The sequence below is a fragment of the Osmerus eperlanus genome, chromosome 17 (assembly GCF_963692335.1).
Source record: "Osmerus eperlanus chromosome 17, fOsmEpe2.1, whole genome shotgun sequence".
NCBI classification, from domain to species: domain Eukaryota; kingdom Metazoa; phylum Chordata; class Actinopteri; order Osmeriformes; family Osmeridae; genus Osmerus; species Osmerus eperlanus.
In genome coordinates this window covers 13392002-13410142 of record NC_085034.1, presented here as the reverse complement: position 1 = coordinate 13410142, position 18141 = coordinate 13392002, and the positions used below count along the sequence as shown (strand labels likewise).

The following is an 18141-nucleotide window of genomic DNA, read 5'->3' as shown; positions in this document are numbered from 1 at the left end:
TGACACCACGTGAAGCTACGGAAACGTGGTGTCCTCGGCGCCACCTTGTGTCGGCGTGAAACAACCGGTCTTGTTTGTCCCACGCCACCAGGCGCTTTTTTCGCTGCAAATTCAAGTGGATGTCAAGAAAGCAACGAAACGGGAGCTAGCAGCATTCCGAGACTCCAAGGTGCACTGCCGAAATGGTACGGCGTTCGCTTATCATGCAAGAGGTAGCGGGATAGACGCCAGCATTGTCCAACACCGTCTTCTTCTTTTTCGTCTTTTGGCAGTTTCTCCTAAAGTACAGCTCCGCTGCACGTTCTGCAGTCTATCTCCCAACGCAGACAGCACCCCCTCGATGCAGCTGGTCGTCATCTTCATCGCAACACAAGCCACTCTCTCCTGTCGTCCTTTTAGCGGCAATTACAGGAACGTCTCCAAATCCTCAATTGGCGGGGGCGTTTTGCGGCTTGACATTCCATCCAATGGAGGGAAAACACGGCCCACTGGTGCACAGCGCTGCGCTCTCACCTCAGATATTTAAAAGGGACAAGTTTATGCAGTACGTCCCGTGTCGCGCATTTCTTTGACCAGTCAGCGGTCAGCAGTGCTTTGGCGTGACCTTTGAGAAAACACACCGTCAACCACTTCCTTGAGTAGACTCTACTTTGGAGACGCCAAAGCTTTGCCGAAACCCGGGATTGAACCAGGGACCTTTAGATCTTCAGTCTAACGCTCTCCCAACTGAGCTATTTCGGCACAGAAACCACTGCCTTCAGTAGCATGTCGAAGCCTGGCCACAAACGCGGGGAAGGAAGGAAAAGACCTCCAAAAAGCTCTCAATGGCCCGTAAGGGGATCGAACCCGTGACCTTGGCGTTATTAGCACCATGCTCTGACCAACTGAGCTAACAGGCCAATGACACCACGTGAAGCTACGGAAACGTGGTGTCCTCGGCGCCACCTTGTGTCGGCGTGAAACAACCGGTCTTGTTTGTCCCACGCCACCAGGCGCTTTTTTCGCTGCAAATTCAAGTGGATGTCAAGAAAGCAACGAAACGGGAGCTAGCAGCATTCCGAGACTCCAAGGTGCACTGCCGAAATGGTACGGCGTTCGCTTATCATGCAAGAGGTAGCGGGATAGACGCCAGCATTGTCCAATACCGTCTTCTTCTTTTTCGCCTTTTGGCAGTTTCCCCTAAAGTACAGCTCCGCTGCACGTTCTGCAGTCTATCTCCCAACGCAGACAGCACCCCCTCGATGCAGCTGGTCGTCATCTTCATCGCGACACAAGCCACTCTCTCCTGTCGTCCTTTTAGCGGCAAGCACAGGAACGTCTCCAAATCCTCAATCGGCGGGGGCGTTTTGCGGCTTGACATTTCATCCAATGGAGGGAAAACACGGCCCACTGGTGCACAGCCCTGCGCTCTCACCTCAGATCTTTAAAAGGGACAAGTTAATGCAGTACGTCCCGTGTCGCGCATTTCTTTGACCAGTCAGCGGTCAGCAGTGCTTTGGCGTGACCTTTGAGAAAACACACCGTCAACCACTTCCTTGAGTAGACTCTAATTTGGAGACGCCAAAGCTTTGCCGAAACCCGGGATCGAACCAGGGACCTTTAGATCTTCAGTCTAACGCTCTCCCAACTGAGCTATTTCGGCACGGAGTCCACTGTCTTCAGTAGCATGTCGAAGCCTGGCCACAAACGCAGGAAGGAAGGAAAAGACCTCCAAAAAGCTCTCAATGGCCCGTAAGGGGATCGAACCTGTGACCTTGGCGTTATTGGCACCACGCTCTGACCAACTGAGCTAACAGGCCAATGACGCCACGTGAAGCAACGGAAACGTGGTGTCCTCGGCGCCACCTCGTGTCGGCGTGAAACAACCGGTCGTGTTTGGCCCACGCCACCAGGCGCTTTTTTCGCTGCAAATTCAAGTGGATGTCAAGAAAGCAACGAAACGGGAGCTAGCAGCATTCCGAGACTCCAAGGTGCACTGCCGAAATGGTACGGCGTTCGCTTATCATGCAAGAGGTAGCGGGATAGACGCCAGCATTGTCCAACACCGTCTTCTTCTTTTTCGTCTTTTGGCAGTTTCCCCTAAAGTACAGCTCCGCTGCACGTTCTGCAGTCTATCTCCCAACGCAGACAGCACCCCCTCGATGCAGCTGGTCGTCATCTTTATCGCGACACAAGCCACTCTCTCCTGTCGTCCTTTTAGCGGCAAATACAGGAACGTCTCCAAATCCTCAATCGGCGGGGGTGTTTTGCGGCTTGACATTTCATCCAACGGAAACGTGGTGTCCTCGGCGCCACCTCGTGTCGGCGTGAAACAACCGGTCGTGTTTGGCCCACGCCACCAGGCGCTTTTTTCGCTGCAAATTCAAGTGGATGTCAAGAAAGCAACGAAACGGGAGCTAGCAGCATTCCGAGACTCCAAGGTGTACTGCCGAAATGGTACGGCGTTCGCTTATCATGCAAGAGGTAGCGGGATAGACGCCAGCATTGTCCAACACCGTCTTCTTCTTTTTCGTCTTTTGGCAGTTTCCCCTAAAGTACAGCTCCGCTGCACGTTCTGCAGTCTATCTCCCAACGCAGACAGCACCCCCTCGATGCAGCTGGTCGTCATCTTCATCGCGACACAAGCCACTCTCTCCTGTCGTCCTTTTAGCGGCAAGCACAGGAACGTCTCCAAATCCTCAATCGGCGGGGGTGTTTTGCGGCTTGACATTTCATCCAACGGAAACGTGGTGTCCTCGGCGCCACCTCGTGTCGGCGTGAAACAACCGGTCGTGTTTGGCCCACGCCACCAGGCGCTTTTTTCGCTGCAAATTCAAGTGGATGTCAAGAAAGCAACGAAACGGGAGCTAGCAGCATTCCGAGACTCCAAGGTGTACTGCCGAAATGGTACGGCGTTCGCTTATCATGCAAGAGGTAGCGGGATAGACGCCAACATTGTCCAACACCGTCTTCTTCTTTTTCGTCTTTTGGCAGTTTCCCCTAAAGTACAGCTCCGCTGCACGTTCTGCAGTCTATCTCCCAACGCAGACAGCACCCCCTCGATGCAGCTGGTCGTCATCTTCATCGCGACACAAGCCACTCTCTCCTGTCGTCCTTTTAGCGGCAAGCACAGGAACGTCTCCAAATCCTCAATCGGCGGGGGCGTTTTGCGGCTTGACATTTCATCCAATGGAGGGAAAACACGGCCCACTGGTGCACAGCGCTGCGCTCTCACCTCAGATCTTTAAAAGGGACAAGTTTATGCAGTACGTCCCGTGTCGCGCATTTCTTTGACCAGTCAGCGGTCAGCAGTGCTTTGGCGTGACCTTTGAGAAAACACACCGTCAACAACTTCCTTGAGTAGACTCTACTTTGGAGACGCCAAAGCTTTGCCGAAACCCGGGATCGAACCAGGGACCTTTAGATCTTCAGTCTAACGCTCTCCCAACTGAGCTATTTCAGCACAGAGACCACTGCCTTCAGTAGCATGTCGAAGCCTGGCCACAAACACGGGGAAGGAAGGAAAAGACCTCCAAAAAGCTCTCAATGGCCCGTAAGGGGATCGAACCCGTGACCTTGGCGTTATTAGCACCACGCTCTGACCAACTGAGCTAACAGGCCAATGACGCCACTTGAAGCAACGGAAACGTGGTGTCCTCGGCGCCACCTTGTGTCGGCGTGAAACAACCGGTCTTGTTTGGCCCACGCCACCAGGCGCTTTTTTCGCTGCAAATTCAAGTGGATGTCAAGAAAGCAACGAAACGGGAGCTAGCAGCATTCCGAGACTCCAATGTGCACTGCCGAAATGTTACGGCGTTCGCTTATCATGCAAGAGGTAGCGGGATAGACGCCAGCATTGTCCAATACCGTCTTCTTCTTTTTCGCCTTTTGGCAGTTTCCCCTAAAGTACAGCTCCGCTGCACGTTCTGCAGTCTATCTCCCAACGCAGACAGCACCCCCTCGATGCAGCAGGTCGTCATCTTTATTGCGACACAAGCCACTCTCTCCTGTCGTCCTTTTAGCGGCAAGCACAGGAACGTCTCCAAATCCTCAATCGGCGGGGGCGTTTTGCGGCTTGACATTTCATCCAACGGAAACGTGGTGTCCTTGGCGCCACCTTGTGTTGGCGTGAAACAACCGGTTGTGTTTGGCCCACGCCACCAGGCGCTTTTTTCGCTGCAAATTCAAGTGGATGTCAAGAAAGCAACGAAACGGGAGCTAGCAGCATTCCGAGACTCCAAGGTGCACTGCCGAAATGGTACGGCGTTCGCTTATCATGCAAGAGGTAGCGGGATAGACGCCAGCATTGTCCAACACCGTCTTCTTCTTTTTCGTCTTTTGGCAGTTTCCCCTAAAGTACAGCTCCGCTGCACGTTCTGCAGTCTATCTCCCAACGCAGACAGCACCCCCTCGATGCAGCTGGTCGTCATCTTCATCGCGACACAAGCCACTCTCTCATGTCGTCCTTTTAGCGGCAAGCACAGGAACGTCTCCAAATCCTCAATCGGCGGGGGCGTTTTGCGGCTTGACATTTCATCCAACGGAAACGTGGTGTCCTCGGCGCCACCTCGTGTCGGCGTGAAACAACCGGTCGTGTTTGGCCCACGCCACCAGGCGCTTTTTTCGCCGCAAATTCAAGTGGATGTCAAGAAAGCAACGAAACGGGAGCTAGCAGCATTCCGAGACTCCAAGGTGCACTGCCGAAATGGTACGGCGTTCGCTTATCATGCAAGAGGTAGCGGGATAGACGCCAGCATTGTCCAACACCGTCTTCTTCTTTTTCGTCTTTTGGCAGTTTCTCCTAAAGTACAGCTCCGCTGCACGTTCTGCAGTCTATCTCCCAACGCAGACAGCACCCCCTCGATGCAGCTGGTCGTCATCTTCATCGCAACACAAGCCACTCTCTCCTGTCGTCCTTTTAGCGGCAATTACAGGAACGTCTCCAAATCCTCAATCGGCGGGGGCGTTTTGCGGCTTGACATTCCATCCAATGGAGGGAAAACACGGCCCACTGGTGCACAGCGCTGCGCTCTCACCTCAGATATTTAAAAGGGACAAGTTTATGCAGTACGTCCCGTGTCGCGCATTTCTTTGACCAGTCAGCGGTCAGCAGTGCTTTGGCGTGACCTTTGAGAAAACACACCGTCAACCACTTCCTTGAGTAGACTCTACTTTGGAGACGCCAAAGCTTTGCCGAAACCCGGGATTGAACCAGGGACCTTTAGATCTTCAGTCTAACGCTCTCCCAACTGAGCTATTTCGGCACAGAAACCACTGCCTTCAGTAGCATGTCGAAGCCTGGCCACAAACGCGGGGAAGGAAGGAAAAGACCTCCAAAAAGCTCTCAATGGCCCGTAAGGGGATCGAACCCGTGACCTTGGCGTTATTAGCACCATGCTCTGACCAACTGAGCTAACAGGCCAATGACACCACGTGAAGCTACGGAAACGTGGTGTCCTCGGCGCCACCTTGTGTCGGCGTGAAACAACCGGTCTTGTTTGTCCCACGCCACCAGGCGCTTTTTTCGCTGCAAATTCAAGTGGATGTCAAGAAAGCAACGAAACGGGAGCTAGCAGCATTCCGAGACTCCAAGGTGCACTGCCGAAATGGTACGGCGTTCGCTTATCATGCAAGAGGTAGCGGGATAGACGCCAGCATTGTCCAATACCGTCTTCTTCTTTTTCGCCTTTTGGCAGTTTCCCCTAAAGTACAGCTCCGCTGCACGTTCTGCAGTCTATCTCCCAACGCAGACAGCACCCCCTCGATGCAGCTGGTCGTCATCTTCATCGCGACACAAGCCACTCTCTCCTGTCGTCCTTTTAGCGGCAATTACAGGAACGTCTCCAAATCCTCAATCGGCGGGGGCGTTTTGCGGCTTGACATTCCATCCAATGGAGGGAAAACACGGCCCACTGGTGCACAGCGCTGCGCTCTCACCTCAGATATTTAAAAGGGACAAGTTTATGCAGTACGTCCCGTGTCGCGCATTTCTTTGACCAGTCAGCGGTCAGCAGTGCTTTGGCGTGACCTTTGAGAAAACACACCGTCAACCACTTCCTTGAGTAGACTCTACTTTGGAGACGCCAAAGCTTTGCCGAAACCCGGGATTGAACCAGGGACCTTTAGATCTTCAGTCTAACGCTCTCCCAACTGAGCTATTTCGGCACAGAAACCACTGCCTTCAGTAGCATGTCGAAGCCTGGCCACAAACGCGGGGAAGGAAGGAAAAGACCTCCAAAAAGCTCTCAATGGCCCGTAAGGGGATCAAACCCGTGACCTTGGCGTTATTAGCACCACGCTCTGACCAACTGAACTAACAGGCCAATGACACCACGTGAAGCTACGGAAACGTGGTGTCCTCGGCGCCACCTTGTGTCGGCGTGAAACAACCGGTCTTGTTTGGCCCACGCCACCAGGCGCTTTTTTCGCTGCAAATTCAAGTGGATGTCAAGAAAGCAACGAAACGGGAGCTAGCAGCATTCCGAGACTCCAAGGTGCACTGCCGAAATGGTACGGCGTTCGCTTATCATGCAAGAGGTAGCGGGATAGACGCCAGCATTGTCCAATACCGTTTTCTTCTTTTTCGCCTTTTGGCAGTTTCCCCTAAAGTACAGCTCCGCTGCACGTTCTGCAGTCTATCTCCCAACGCAGACAGCACCCCCTCGATGCAGCTGGTCGTCATCTTCATCGCGACACAAGCCACTCTCTCCTGTCGTCCTTTTAGCGGCAAGCACAGGAACGTCTCCAAATCCTCAATCGGCGGGGGCGTTTTGCGGCTTGACATTTCATCCAATGGAGGGAAAACACGGCCCACTGGTGCACAGCCCTGCGCTCTCACCTCAGATATTTAAAAGGGACAAGTTTATGCAGTACGTCCCGTGTCGCGCATTTCTTTGACCAGTCAGCGGTCAGCAGTGCTTTGGCGTGACCTTTGAGAAAACACACCGTCAACCACTTCCTTGAGTAGACTCTAATTTGGAGACGCCAAAGCTTTGCCGAAACCCGGGATCAAACCAGGGACCTTTAGATCTTCAGTCTAACGCTCTCCCAACTGAGCTATTTCGGCACGGAGTCCACTGTCTTCAGTAGCATGTCGAAGCCTGGCCACAAACGCGGGAAGGAAGGAAAAGACCTCCAAAAAGCTCTCAATGGCCCGTAAGGGGATCGAACCCGTGACCTTGGCGTTATTAGCACCATGCTCTGACCAACTGAGCTAACAGGCCAATGACACCACGTGAAGCTACGGAAACGTGGTGTCCTCGGCGCCACCTTGTGTCGGCGTGAAACAACCGGTCTTGTTTGTCCCACGCCACCAGGCGCTTTTTTCGCTGCAAATTCAAGTGGATGTCAAGAAAGCAACGAAACGGGAGCTAGCAGCATTCCGAGACTCCAAGGTGCACTGCCGAAATGGTACGGCGTTCGCTTATCATGCAAGAGGTAGCGGGATAGACGCCAGCATTGTCCAACACCGTCTTCTTCTTTTTCGTCTTTTGGCAGTTTCTCCTAAAGTACAGCTCCGCTGCACGTTCTGCAGTCTATCTCCCAACGCAGACAGCACCCCCTCGATGCAGCTGGTCGTCATCTTCATCGCAACACAAGCCACTCTCTCCTGTCGTCCTTTTAGCGGCAATTACAGGAACGTCTCCAAATCCTCAATCGGCGGGGGCGTTTTGCGGCTTGACATTCCATCCAATGGAGGGAAAACACGGCCCACTGGTGCACAGCGCTGCGCTCTCACCTCAGATATTTAAAAGGGACAAGTTTATGCAGTACGTCCCGTGTCGCGCATTTCTTTGACCAGTCAGCGGTCAGCAGTGCTTTGGCGTGACCTTTGAGAAAACACACCGTCAACCACTTCCTTGAGTAGACTCTACTTTGGAGACGCCAAAGCTTTGCCGAAACCCGGGATTGAACCAGGGACCTTTAGATCTTCAGTCTAACGCTCTCCCAACTGAGCTATTTCGGCACAGAAACCACTGCCTTCAGTAGCATGTCGAAGCCTGGCCACAAACGCGGGGAAGGAAGGAAAAGACCTCCAAAAAGCTCTCAATGGCCCGTAAGGGGATCGAACCCGTGACCTTGGCGTTATTAGCACCATGCTCTGACCAACTGAGCTAACAGGCCAATGACACCACGTGAAGCTACGGAAACGTGGTGTCCTCGGCGCCACCTTGTGTCGGCGTGAAACAACCGGTCTTGTTTGTCCCACGCCACCAGGCGCTTTTTTCGCTGCAAATTCAAGTGGATGTCAAGAAAGCAACGAAACGGGAGCTAGCAGCATTCCGAGACTCCAAGGTGCACTGCCGAAATGGTACGGCGTTCGCTTATCATGCAAGAGGTAGCGGGATAGACGCCAGCATTGTCCAATACCGTCTTCTTCTTTTTCGCCTTTTGGCAGTTTCCCCTAAAGTACAGCTCCGCTGCACGTTCTGCAGTCTATCTCCCAACGCAGACAGCACCCCCTCGATGCAGCTGGTCGTCATCTTCATCGCGACACAAGCCACTCTCTCCTGTCGTCCTTTTAGCGGCAAGCACAGGAACGTCTCCAAATCCTCAATCGGCGGGGGCGTTTTGCGGCTTGACATTTCATCCAATGGAGGGAAAACACGGCCCACTGGTGCACAGCGCTGCGCTCTCACCTCAGATATTTAAAAGGGACAAGTTAATGCAGTACGTCCCGTGTCGCGCATTTCTTTGACCAGTCAGCGGTCAGCAGTGCTTTGGCGTGACCTTTGAGAAAACACACCGTCAACCACTTCCTTGAGTAGACTCTAATTTGGAGACGCCAAAGCTTTGCCGAAACCCGGGATCGAACCAGGGACCTTTAGATCTTCAGTCTAACGCTCTCCCAACTGAGCTATTTCGGCACGGAGTCCACTGTCTTCAGTAGCATGTCGAAGCCTGGCCACAAACGCAGGAAGGAAGGAAAAGACCTCCAAAAAGCTCTCAATGGCCCGTAAGGGGATCGAACCTGTGACCTTGGCGTTATTGGCACCACGCTCTGACCAACTGAGCTAACAGGCCAATGACGCCACGTGAAGCAACGGAAACGTGGTGTCCTCGGCGCCACCTCGTGTCGGCGTGAAACAACCGGTCGTGTTTGGCCCACGCCACCAGGCGCTTTTTTCGCTGCAAATTCAAGTGGATGTCAAGAAAGCAACGAAACGGGAGCTAGCAGCATTCCGAGACTCCAAGGTGCACTGCCGAAATGGTACGGCGTTCGCTTATCATGCAAGAGGTAGCGGGATAGACGCCAGCATTGTCCAACACCGTCTTCTTCTTTTTCGTCTTTTGGCAGTTTCCCCTAAAGTACAGCTCCGCTGCACGTTCTGCAGTCTATCTCCCAACGCAGACAGCACCCCCTCGATGCAGCTGGTCGTCATCTTTATCGCGACACAAGCCACTCTCTCCTGTCGTCCTTTTAGCGGCAAATACAGGAACGTCTCCAAATCCTCAATCGGCGGGGGTGTTTTGCGGCTTGACATTTCATCCAACGGAAACGTGGTGTCCTCGGCGCCACCTCGTGTCGGCGTGAAACAACCGGTCGTGTTTGGCCCACGCCACCAGGCGCTTTTTTCGCTGCAAATTCAAGTGGATGTCAAGAAAGCAACGAAACGGGAGCTAGCAGCATTCCGAGACTCCAAGGTGTACTGCCGAAATGGTACGGCGTTCGCTTATCATGCAAGAGGTAGCGGGATAGACGCCAGCATTGTCCAACACCGTCTTCTTCTTTTTCGTCTTTTGGCAGTTTCCCCTAAAGTACAGCTCCGCTGCACGTTCTGCAGTCTATCTCCCAACGCAGACAGCACCCCCTCGATGCAGCTGGTCGTCATCTTCATCGCGACACAAGCCACTCTCTCCTGTCGTCCTTTTAGCGGCAAGCACAGGAACGTCTCCAAATCCTCAATCGGCGGGGGCGTTTTGCGGCTTGACATTTCATCCAATGGAGGGAAAACACGGCCCACTGGTGCACAGCGCTGCGCTCTCACCTCAGATCTTTAAAAGGGACAAGTTTATGCAGTACGTCCCGTGTCGCGCATTTCTTTGACCAGTCAGCGGTCAGCAGTGCTTTGGCGTGACCTTTGAGAAAACACACCGTCAACAACTTCCTTGAGTAGACTCTACTTTGGAGACGCCAAAGCTTTGCCGAAACCCGGGATCGAACCAGGGACCTTTAGATCTTCAGTCTAACGCTCTCCCAACTGAGCTATTTCGGCACAGAGACCACTGCCTTCAGTAGCATGTCGAAGCCTGGCCACAAACACGGGGAAGGAAGGAAAAGACCTCCAAAAAGCTCTCAATGGCCCGTAAGGGGATCGAACCCGTGACCTTGGCGTTATTAGCACCACGCTCTGACCAACTGAGCTAACAGGCCAATGACGCCACTTGAAGCAACGGAAACGTGGTGTCCTCGGCGCCACCTTGTGTCGGCGTGAAACAACCGGTCTTGTTTGGCCCACGCCACCAGGCGCTTTTTTCGCTGCAAATTCAAGTGGATGTCAAGAAAGCAACGAAACGGGAGCTAGCAGCATTCCGAGACTCCAATGTGCACTGCCGAAATGTTACGGCGTTCGCTTATCATGCAAGAGGTAGCGGGATAGACGCCAGCATTGTCCAATACCGTCTTCTTCTTTTTCGCCTTTTGGCAGTTTCCCCTAAAGTACAGCTCCGCTGCACGTTCTGCAGTCTATCTCCCAACGCAGACAGCACCCCCTCGATGCAGCAGGTCGTCATCTTTATTGCGACACAAGCCACTCTCTCCTGTCGTCCTTTTAGCGGCAAGCACAGGAACGTCTCCAAATCCTCAATCGGCGGGGGTGTTTTGCGGCTTGACATTTCATCCAACGGAAACGTGGTGTCCTTGGCGCCACCTTGTGTTGGCGTGAAACAACCGGTTGTGTTTGGCCCACGCCACCAGGCGCTTTTTTCGCTGCAAATTCAAGTGGATGTCAAGAAAGCAACGAAACGGGAGCTAGCAGCATTCCGAGACTCCAAGGTGCACTGCCGAAATGGTACGGCGTTCGCTTATCATGCAAGAGGTAGCGGGATAGACGCCAGCATTGTCCAACACCGTCTTCTTCTTTTTCGTCTTTTGGCAGTTTCCCCTAAAGTACAGCTCCGCTGCACGTTCTGCAGTCTATCTCCCAACGCAGACAGCACCCCCTCGATGCAGCTGGTCGTCATCTTCATCGCGACACAAGCCACTCTCTCATGTCGTCCTTTTAGCGGCAAGCACAGGAACGTCTCCAAATCCTCAATCGGCGGGGGCGTTTTGCGGCTTGACATTTCATCCAACGGAAACGTGGTGTCCTCGGCGCCACCTCGTGTCGGCGTGAAACAACCGGTCGTGTTTGGCCCACGCCACCAGGCGCTTTTTTCGCCGCAAATTCAAGTGGATGTCAAGAAAGCAACGAAACGGGAGCTAGCAGCATTCCGAGACTCCAAGGTGCACTGCCGAAATGGTACGGCGTTCGCTTATCATGCAAGAGGTAGCGGGATAGACGCCAGCATTGTCCAACACCGTCTTCTTCTTTTTCGTCTTTTGGCAGTTTCTCCTAAAGTACAGCTCCGCTGCACGTTCTGCAGTCTATCTCCCAACGCAGACAGCACCCCCTCGATGCAGCTGGTCGTCATCTTCATCGCAACACAAGCCACTCTCTCCTGTCGTCCTTTTAGCGGCAATTACAGGAACGTCTCCAAATCCTCAATCGGCGGGGGCGTTTTGCGGCTTGACATTCCATCCAATGGAGGGAAAACACGGCCCACTGGTGCACAGCGCTGCGCTCTCACCTCAGATATTTAAAAGGGACAAGTTTATGCAGTACGTCCCGTGTCGCGCATTTCTTTGACCAGTCAGCGGTCAGCAGTGCTTTGGCGTGACCTTTGAGAAAACACACCGTCAACCACTTCCTTGAGTAGACTCTACTTTGGAGACGCCAAAGCTTTGCCGAAACCCGGGATTGAACCAGGGACCTTTAGATCTTCAGTCTAACGCTCTCCCAACTGAGCTATTTCGGCACAGAAACCACTGCCTTCAGTAGCATGTCGAAGCCTGGCCACAAACGCGGGGAAGGAAGGAAAAGACCTCCAAAAAGCTCTCAATGGCCCGTAAGGGGATCGAACCCGTGACCTTGGCGTTATTAGCACCATGCTCTGACCAACTGAGCTAACAGGCCAATGACACCACGTGAAGCTACGGAAACGTGGTGTCCTCGGCGCCACCTTGTGTCGGCGTGAAACAACCGGTCTTGTTTGTCCCACGCCACCAGGCGCTTTTTTCGCTGCAAATTCAAGTGGATGTCAAGAAAGCAACGAAACGGGAGCTAGCAGCATTCCGAGACTCCAAGGTGCACTGCCGAAATGGTACGGCGTTCGCTTATCATGCAAGAGGTAGCGGGATAGACGCCAGCATTGTCCAATACCGTCTTCTTCTTTTTCGCCTTTTGGCAGTTTCCCCTAAAGTACAGCTCCGCTGCACGTTCTGCAGTCTATCTCCCAACACAGACAGCACCCCCTCGATGCAGCTGGTCGTCATCTTCATCGCGACACAAGCCACTCTCTCCTGTCGTCCTTTTAGCGGCAAGCACAGGAACGTCTCCAAATCCTCAATCGGCGGGGGCGTTTTGCGGCTTGACATTTCATCCAATGGAGGGAAAACACGGCCCACTGGTGCACAGCCCTGCGCTCTCACCTCAGATCTTTAAAAGGGACAAGTTAATGCAGTACGTCCCGTGTCGCGCATTTCTTTGACCAGTCAGCGGTCAGCAGTGCTTTGGCGTGACCTTTGAGAAAACACACCGTCAACCACTTCCTTGAGTAGACTCTAATTTGGAGACGCCAAAGCTTTGCCGAAACCCGGGATCGAACCAGGGACCTTTAGATCTTCAGTCTAACGCTCTCCCAACTGAGCTATTTCGGCACGGAGTCCACTGTCTTCAGTAGCATGTCGAAGCCTGGCCACAAACGCAGGAAGGAAGGAAAAGACCTCCAAAAAGCTCTCAATGGCCCGTAAGGGGATCGAACCTGTGACCTTGGCGTTATTGGCACCACGCTCTGACCAACTGAGCTAACAGGCCAATGACGCCACGTGAAGCAACGGAAACGTGGTGTCCTCGGCGCCACCTCGTGTCGGCGTGAAACAACCGGTCGTGTTTGGCCCACGCCACCAGGCGCTTTTTTCGCTGCAAATTCAAGTGGATGTCAAGAAAGCAACGAAACGGGAGCTAGCAGCATTCCGAGATTCCAAGGTGCACTGCCGAAATGGTACGGCGTTCGCTTATCATGCAAGAGGTAGCGGGATAGACGCCAGCATTGTCCAACACCGTCTTCTTCTTTTTCGTCTTTTGGCAGTTTCTCCTAAAGTACAGCTCCGCTGCACGTTCTGAAGTCTATCTCCCAACGCAGACAGCACCCCCTCGATGCAGCTGGTCGTCATCTTCATCGCGACACAAGCCACTCTCTCCTGTCGTCCTTTTAGCGGCAATTACAGGAACGTCTCCAAATCCTCAATCGGCGGGGGCGTTTTGCGGCTTGACATTCCATCCAATGGAGGGAAAACACGGCCCACTGGTGCACAGCGCTGCGCTCTCACCTCAGATATTTAAAAGGGACAAGTTTATGCAGTACGTCCCGTGTCGCGCATTTCTTTGACCAGTCAGCGGTCAGCAGTGCTTTGGCGTGACCTTTGAGAAAACACACCGTCAACCACTTCCTTGAGTAGACTCTACTTTGGAGACGCCAAAGCTTTGCCGAAACCCGGGATTGAACCAGGGACCTTTAGATCTTCAGTCTAACGCTCTCCCAACTGAGCTATTTCGGCACAGAAACCACTGCCTTCAGTAGCATGTCGAAGCCTGGCCACAAACGCGGGGAAGGAAGGAAAAGACCTCCAAAAAGCTCTCAATGGCCCGTAAGGGGATCAAACCCGTGACCTTGGCGTTATTAGCACCACGCTCTGACCAACTGAACTAACAGGCCAATGACACCACGTGAAGCTACGGAAACGTGGTGTCCTCGGCGCCACCTTGTGTCGGCGTGAAACAACCGGTCTTGTTTGGCCCACGCCACCAGGCGCTTTTTTCGCTGCAAATTCAAGTGGATGTCAAGAAAGCAACGAAACGGGAGCTAGCAGCATTCCGAGACTCCAAGGTGCACTGCCGAAATGGTACGGCGTTCGCTTATCATGCAAGAGGTAGCGGGATAGACGCCAGCATTGTCCAATACCGTTTTCTTCTTTTTCGCCTTTTGGCAGTTTCCCCTAAAGTACAGCTCCGCTGCACGTTCTGCAGTCTATCTCCCAACGCAGACAGCACCCCCTCGATGCAGCTGGTCGTCATCTTCATCGCGACACAAGCCACTCTCTCCTGTCGTCCTTTTAGCGGCAAGCACAGGAACGTCTCCAAATCCTCAATCGGCGGGGGCGTTTTGCGGCTTGACATTTCATCCAATGGAGGGAAAACACGGCCCACTGGTGCACAGCCCTGCGCTCTCACCTCAGATCTTTAAAAGGGACAAGTTTATGCAGTACGTCCCGTGTCGCGCATTTCTTTGACCAGTCAGCGGTCAGCAGTGCTTTGGCGTGACCTTTGAGAAAACACACCGTCAACCACTTCCTTGAGTAGACTCTAATTTGGAGACGCCAAAGCTTTGCCGAAACCCGGGATCGAACCAGGGACCTTTAGATCTTCAGTCTAACGCTCTCCCAACTGAGCTATTTCGGCACGGAGTCCACTGTCTTCAGTAGCATGTCGAAGCCTGGCCACAAACGCGGGAAGGAAGGAAAAGACCTCCAAAAAGCTCTCAATGGCCCGTAAGGGGATCGAACCCGTGACCTTGGCGTTATTAGCACCACGCTCTGACCAACTGAGCTAACAGGCCAATGACGCCACGTGAAGCAACGGAAACGTGGTGTCCTCGGCGCCACCTCGTGTCGGCGTGAAACAACCGGTCGTGTTTGGCCCACGCCACCAGGCGCTTTTTTCGCTGCAAATTCAAGTGGATGTCAAGAAAGCAACGAAACGGGAGCTAGCAGCATTCCGAGACTCCAAGGTGCACTGCCAAAATGGTACGGCGTTCGCTTATCATGCAAGAGGTAGCGGGATAGACGCCAGCATTGTCCAACACCGTCTTCTTCTTTTTCGTCTTTTGGCAGTTTCCCCTAAAGTACAGCTCCGCTGCACGTTCTGCAGTCTATCTCCCAACGCAGACAGCACCCCCTCGATGCAGCTGGTCGTCATCTTTATCGCGACACAAGCCACTCTCTCCTGTCGTCCTTTTAGCGGCAATTACAGGAACATCTCCAAATCCTCAATCGGCGGGGGCGTTTTGCGGCTTGACATTCCATCCAATGGAGGGAAAACACGGCCCACTGGTGCACAGCCCTGCGCTCTCACCTCAGATCTTTAAAAGGGACAAGTTTATGCAGTACGTCCCGTGTCGCGCATTTCTTTGACCAGTCAGCGGTCAGCAGTGCTTTGGCGTGACCTTTGAGAAAACACACCGTCAACCACTTCCTTGAGTAGACTCTAATTTGGAGACGCCAAAGCTTTGCCGAAAACCGGGATCGAACCAGGGACCTTTAGATCTTCAGTCTAACGCTCTCCCAACTGAGCTATTTCGGCACGGAGTCCACTGTCTTCAGTCGCATGTCGAAGCCTGGCCACAAACGCGGGAAGGAAGGAAAAGACCTCCAAAAAGCTCTCAATGGCCCGTAAGGGGATCGAACCCGTGACCTTGGCGTTATTAGCACCACGCTCTGACCAACTGAGCTAACAGGCCAATGACGCCACGTGAAGCAACGGAAAAGTGGTGTCCTCGGCGCCACCTCGTGTCGGCGTGAAACAACCGGTCGTGTTTGGCCCACGCCACCTGGCGCTTTTTTCGCTGCAAATTCAAGTGGATGTCAAGAAAGCAACGAAACGGGAGCTAGCAGCATTCCGAGACTCCAAGGTGCACTGCCGAAATGGTACGGCGTTCGCTTATCATGCAAGAGGTAGCGGGATAGACGCCAGCATTGTCCAACACCGTCTTCTTCTTTTTCGTCTTTTGGCAGTTTCCCCTAAAGTACAACTCCGCTGCACGTTCTGCAGTCTATCTCCCAACGCAGACAGCACCCCCTCGATGCAGCTGGTCGTCATCTTTATCGCGACACAAGCCACTCTCTCCTGTCGTCCTTTTAGCGGCAAATACAGGAACGTCTCCAAATCCTCAATCGGCGGGGGCGTTTTGCGGCTTGACATTCCATCCAATGGAGGGAAAACACGGCCCACTGGTGCACAGCGCTGCGCTCTCACCTCAGATATTTAAAAGGGACAAGTTAATGCAGTACGTCCCGTGTCGCGCATTTCTTTGACCAGTCAGCGGTCAGCAGTGCTTTGCCGTGACCTTTGAGAAAAAGCACCGTCAACCACTTCCTTGAGTAGACTCTACTTTGGAGACGCCAAAGCTTTGCCGAAACACGGGATTGAACCAGGGACCTTTAGATCTTCAGTCTAACGCTCTCCCAACTGAGCTATTTCGGCACGGAGTCCACTGTCTTCAGTAGCATGTCGAAGCCTGGCCACAAACGCGGGAAGGAAGGAAAAGACCTCCAAAAAGCTCTCAATGGCCCGTAAGGGGATCGAACCTGTGACCTTGGCGTTATTAGCACCACGCTCTGACCAACTGAGCTAACAGGCCAATGACGCCACGTGAAGCAACGGAAACGTGGTGTCCTCGGCGCCACCTCGTGTCGGCGTGAAACAACCGGTCGTGTTTGGCCCACGCCACCAGGCGCTTTTTTCGCTGCAAATTCAAGTGGATGTCAAGAAAGCAACGAAAAGGGAGCTAGCAGCATTCCGAGACTCCAAGGTGCACTGCCGAAATGGTACGGCGTTCGCTTATCATGCAAGAGGTAGCGGGATAGACGCCAGCATTGTCCAATACCGTTTTCTTCTTTTTCGCCTTTTGGCAGTTTCCCCTAAAGTACAGCTCCGCTGCACGTTCTGCAGTCTATCTCCCAACGCAGACAGCACCCCCTCGATGCAGCTGGTCGTCATCTTCATCGCGACACAAGCCACTCTCTCCTGTCGTCCTTTTAGCGGCAAGCACAGGAACGTCTCCAAATCCTCAATCGGCGGGGGCGTTTTGCGGCTTGACATTTCATCCAATGGAGGGAAAACACGGCCCACTGGTGCACAGCCCTGCGCTCTCACCTCAGATCTTTAAAAGGGACAAGTTTATGCAGTACGTCCCGTGTCGCGCATTTCTTTGACCAGTCAGCGGTCAGCAGTGCTTTGGCGTGACCTTTGAGAAAACACACCGTCAACCACTTCCTTGAGTAGACTCTAATTTGGAGACGCCAAAGCTTTGCCGAAACCCGGGATCGAACCAGGGACCTTTAGATCTTCAGTCTAACGCTCTCCCAACTGAGCTATTTTGGCACGGAGTCCACTGTCTTCAGTAGCATGTCGAAGCCTGGCCACAAACGCGGGAAGGAAGGAAAAGACCTCCAAAAAGCTCTCAATGGCCCGTAAGGGGATCGAACCCGTGACCTTGGCGTTATTAGCACCACGCTCTGACCAACTGAGCTAACAGGCCAATGACGCCACGTGAAGCAACGGAAACGTGGTGTCCTCGGCGCCACCTCGTGTCGGCGTGAAACAACCGGTCGTGTTTGGCCCACGCCACCAGGCGCTTTTTTCGCTGCAAATTCAAGTGGATGTCAAGAAAGCAACGAAACGGGAGCTAGCAGCATTCCGAGACTCCAAGGTGCACTGCCAAAATGGTACGGCGTTCGCTTATCATGCAAGAGGTAGCGGGATAGACGCCAGCATTGTCCAACACCGTCTTCTTCTTTTTCGTCTTTTGGCAGTTTCCCCTAAAGTACAGCTCCGCTGCACGTTCTGCAGTCTATCTCCCAACGCAGACAGCACCCCCTCGATGCAGCTGGTCGTCATCTTTATCGCGACACAAGCCACTCTCTCCTGTCGTCCTTTTAGCGGCAATTACAGGAACATCTCCAAATCCTCAATCGGCGGGGGCGATTTGCGGCTTGACATTCCATCCAATGGAGGGAAAACACGGCCCACTGGTGCACAGCCCTGCGCTCTCACCTCAGATCTTTAAAAGGGACAAGTTTATGCAGTACGTCCCGTGTCGCGCATTTCTTTGACCAGTCAGCGG

At 53.4% G+C, this 18141-nt stretch overlaps 32 non-coding genes across 32 annotated transcripts; all 32 read right to left on the bottom strand.

Moving 5' to 3' along the window:
* Positions 1-668: 668 nt before the first annotated feature.
* On the bottom strand, positions 669-741 carry trnaf-gaa (transfer RNA phenylalanine (anticodon GAA)). Its single transcript has one exon. It is a non-coding gene; the product is annotated as a tRNA-Phe (tRNA).
* An 84-nt stretch (positions 742-825) lies between these two features.
* On the bottom strand, positions 826-899 carry trnai-aau (transfer RNA isoleucine (anticodon AAU)). Its single transcript has one exon. It is a non-coding gene; the product is annotated as a tRNA-Ile (tRNA).
* Positions 900-1569: 670 nt separating this feature from the next.
* Positions 1570-1642, bottom strand: trnaf-gaa (transfer RNA phenylalanine (anticodon GAA)). Its single transcript has one exon. It is a non-coding gene; the product is annotated as a tRNA-Phe (tRNA).
* An 83-nt stretch (positions 1643-1725) lies between these two features.
* trnai-aau (transfer RNA isoleucine (anticodon AAU)) lies at positions 1726-1799 on the bottom strand. The gene has a single exon. It is a non-coding gene; the product is annotated as a tRNA-Ile (tRNA).
* Positions 1800-3369: 1570 nt separating this feature from the next.
* Positions 3370-3442, bottom strand: trnaf-gaa (transfer RNA phenylalanine (anticodon GAA)). The gene has a single exon. It is a non-coding gene; the product is annotated as a tRNA-Phe (tRNA).
* An 84-nt stretch (positions 3443-3526) lies between these two features.
* Positions 3527-3600, bottom strand: trnai-aau (transfer RNA isoleucine (anticodon AAU)). The gene has a single exon. It is a non-coding gene; the product is annotated as a tRNA-Ile (tRNA).
* Positions 3601-5170: 1570 nt separating this feature from the next.
* Positions 5171-5243, bottom strand: trnaf-gaa (transfer RNA phenylalanine (anticodon GAA)). Its single transcript has one exon. It is a non-coding gene; the product is annotated as a tRNA-Phe (tRNA).
* Positions 5244-5327: 84 nt separating this feature from the next.
* trnai-aau (transfer RNA isoleucine (anticodon AAU)) lies at positions 5328-5401 on the bottom strand. The gene has a single exon. It is a non-coding gene; the product is annotated as a tRNA-Ile (tRNA).
* Positions 5402-6071: 670 nt separating this feature from the next.
* trnaf-gaa (transfer RNA phenylalanine (anticodon GAA)) lies at positions 6072-6144 on the bottom strand. Its single transcript has one exon. It is a non-coding gene; the product is annotated as a tRNA-Phe (tRNA).
* An 84-nt stretch (positions 6145-6228) lies between these two features.
* On the bottom strand, positions 6229-6302 carry trnai-aau (transfer RNA isoleucine (anticodon AAU)). Its single transcript has one exon. It is a non-coding gene; the product is annotated as a tRNA-Ile (tRNA).
* A 670-nt stretch (positions 6303-6972) lies between these two features.
* trnaf-gaa (transfer RNA phenylalanine (anticodon GAA)) lies at positions 6973-7045 on the bottom strand. Its single transcript has one exon. It is a non-coding gene; the product is annotated as a tRNA-Phe (tRNA).
* An 83-nt stretch (positions 7046-7128) lies between these two features.
* trnai-aau (transfer RNA isoleucine (anticodon AAU)) lies at positions 7129-7202 on the bottom strand. The gene has a single exon. It is a non-coding gene; the product is annotated as a tRNA-Ile (tRNA).
* Positions 7203-7872: 670 nt separating this feature from the next.
* Positions 7873-7945, bottom strand: trnaf-gaa (transfer RNA phenylalanine (anticodon GAA)). Its single transcript has one exon. It is a non-coding gene; the product is annotated as a tRNA-Phe (tRNA).
* Positions 7946-8029: 84 nt separating this feature from the next.
* On the bottom strand, positions 8030-8103 carry trnai-aau (transfer RNA isoleucine (anticodon AAU)). The gene has a single exon. It is a non-coding gene; the product is annotated as a tRNA-Ile (tRNA).
* A 670-nt stretch (positions 8104-8773) lies between these two features.
* trnaf-gaa (transfer RNA phenylalanine (anticodon GAA)) lies at positions 8774-8846 on the bottom strand. Its single transcript has one exon. It is a non-coding gene; the product is annotated as a tRNA-Phe (tRNA).
* An 83-nt stretch (positions 8847-8929) lies between these two features.
* Positions 8930-9003, bottom strand: trnai-aau (transfer RNA isoleucine (anticodon AAU)). The gene has a single exon. It is a non-coding gene; the product is annotated as a tRNA-Ile (tRNA).
* A 1120-nt stretch (positions 9004-10123) lies between these two features.
* trnaf-gaa (transfer RNA phenylalanine (anticodon GAA)) lies at positions 10124-10196 on the bottom strand. Its single transcript has one exon. It is a non-coding gene; the product is annotated as a tRNA-Phe (tRNA).
* Positions 10197-10280: 84 nt separating this feature from the next.
* Positions 10281-10354, bottom strand: trnai-aau (transfer RNA isoleucine (anticodon AAU)). Its single transcript has one exon. It is a non-coding gene; the product is annotated as a tRNA-Ile (tRNA).
* Positions 10355-11924: 1570 nt separating this feature from the next.
* trnaf-gaa (transfer RNA phenylalanine (anticodon GAA)) lies at positions 11925-11997 on the bottom strand. Its single transcript has one exon. It is a non-coding gene; the product is annotated as a tRNA-Phe (tRNA).
* An 84-nt stretch (positions 11998-12081) lies between these two features.
* On the bottom strand, positions 12082-12155 carry trnai-aau (transfer RNA isoleucine (anticodon AAU)). Its single transcript has one exon. It is a non-coding gene; the product is annotated as a tRNA-Ile (tRNA).
* A 670-nt stretch (positions 12156-12825) lies between these two features.
* Positions 12826-12898, bottom strand: trnaf-gaa (transfer RNA phenylalanine (anticodon GAA)). Its single transcript has one exon. It is a non-coding gene; the product is annotated as a tRNA-Phe (tRNA).
* Positions 12899-12981: 83 nt separating this feature from the next.
* Positions 12982-13055, bottom strand: trnai-aau (transfer RNA isoleucine (anticodon AAU)). Its single transcript has one exon. It is a non-coding gene; the product is annotated as a tRNA-Ile (tRNA).
* A 670-nt stretch (positions 13056-13725) lies between these two features.
* Positions 13726-13798, bottom strand: trnaf-gaa (transfer RNA phenylalanine (anticodon GAA)). The gene has a single exon. It is a non-coding gene; the product is annotated as a tRNA-Phe (tRNA).
* Positions 13799-13882: 84 nt separating this feature from the next.
* trnai-aau (transfer RNA isoleucine (anticodon AAU)) lies at positions 13883-13956 on the bottom strand. Its single transcript has one exon. It is a non-coding gene; the product is annotated as a tRNA-Ile (tRNA).
* Positions 13957-14626: 670 nt separating this feature from the next.
* On the bottom strand, positions 14627-14699 carry trnaf-gaa (transfer RNA phenylalanine (anticodon GAA)). Its single transcript has one exon. It is a non-coding gene; the product is annotated as a tRNA-Phe (tRNA).
* Positions 14700-14782: 83 nt separating this feature from the next.
* trnai-aau (transfer RNA isoleucine (anticodon AAU)) lies at positions 14783-14856 on the bottom strand. The gene has a single exon. It is a non-coding gene; the product is annotated as a tRNA-Ile (tRNA).
* A 670-nt stretch (positions 14857-15526) lies between these two features.
* trnaf-gaa (transfer RNA phenylalanine (anticodon GAA)) lies at positions 15527-15599 on the bottom strand. Its single transcript has one exon. It is a non-coding gene; the product is annotated as a tRNA-Phe (tRNA).
* Positions 15600-15682: 83 nt separating this feature from the next.
* trnai-aau (transfer RNA isoleucine (anticodon AAU)) lies at positions 15683-15756 on the bottom strand. The gene has a single exon. It is a non-coding gene; the product is annotated as a tRNA-Ile (tRNA).
* Positions 15757-16426: 670 nt separating this feature from the next.
* trnaf-gaa (transfer RNA phenylalanine (anticodon GAA)) lies at positions 16427-16499 on the bottom strand. Its single transcript has one exon. It is a non-coding gene; the product is annotated as a tRNA-Phe (tRNA).
* Positions 16500-16582: 83 nt separating this feature from the next.
* Positions 16583-16656, bottom strand: trnai-aau (transfer RNA isoleucine (anticodon AAU)). The gene has a single exon. It is a non-coding gene; the product is annotated as a tRNA-Ile (tRNA).
* A 670-nt stretch (positions 16657-17326) lies between these two features.
* trnaf-gaa (transfer RNA phenylalanine (anticodon GAA)) lies at positions 17327-17399 on the bottom strand. The gene has a single exon. It is a non-coding gene; the product is annotated as a tRNA-Phe (tRNA).
* Positions 17400-17482: 83 nt separating this feature from the next.
* trnai-aau (transfer RNA isoleucine (anticodon AAU)) lies at positions 17483-17556 on the bottom strand. Its single transcript has one exon. It is a non-coding gene; the product is annotated as a tRNA-Ile (tRNA).
* Positions 17557-18141: the final 585 nt, after the last annotated feature.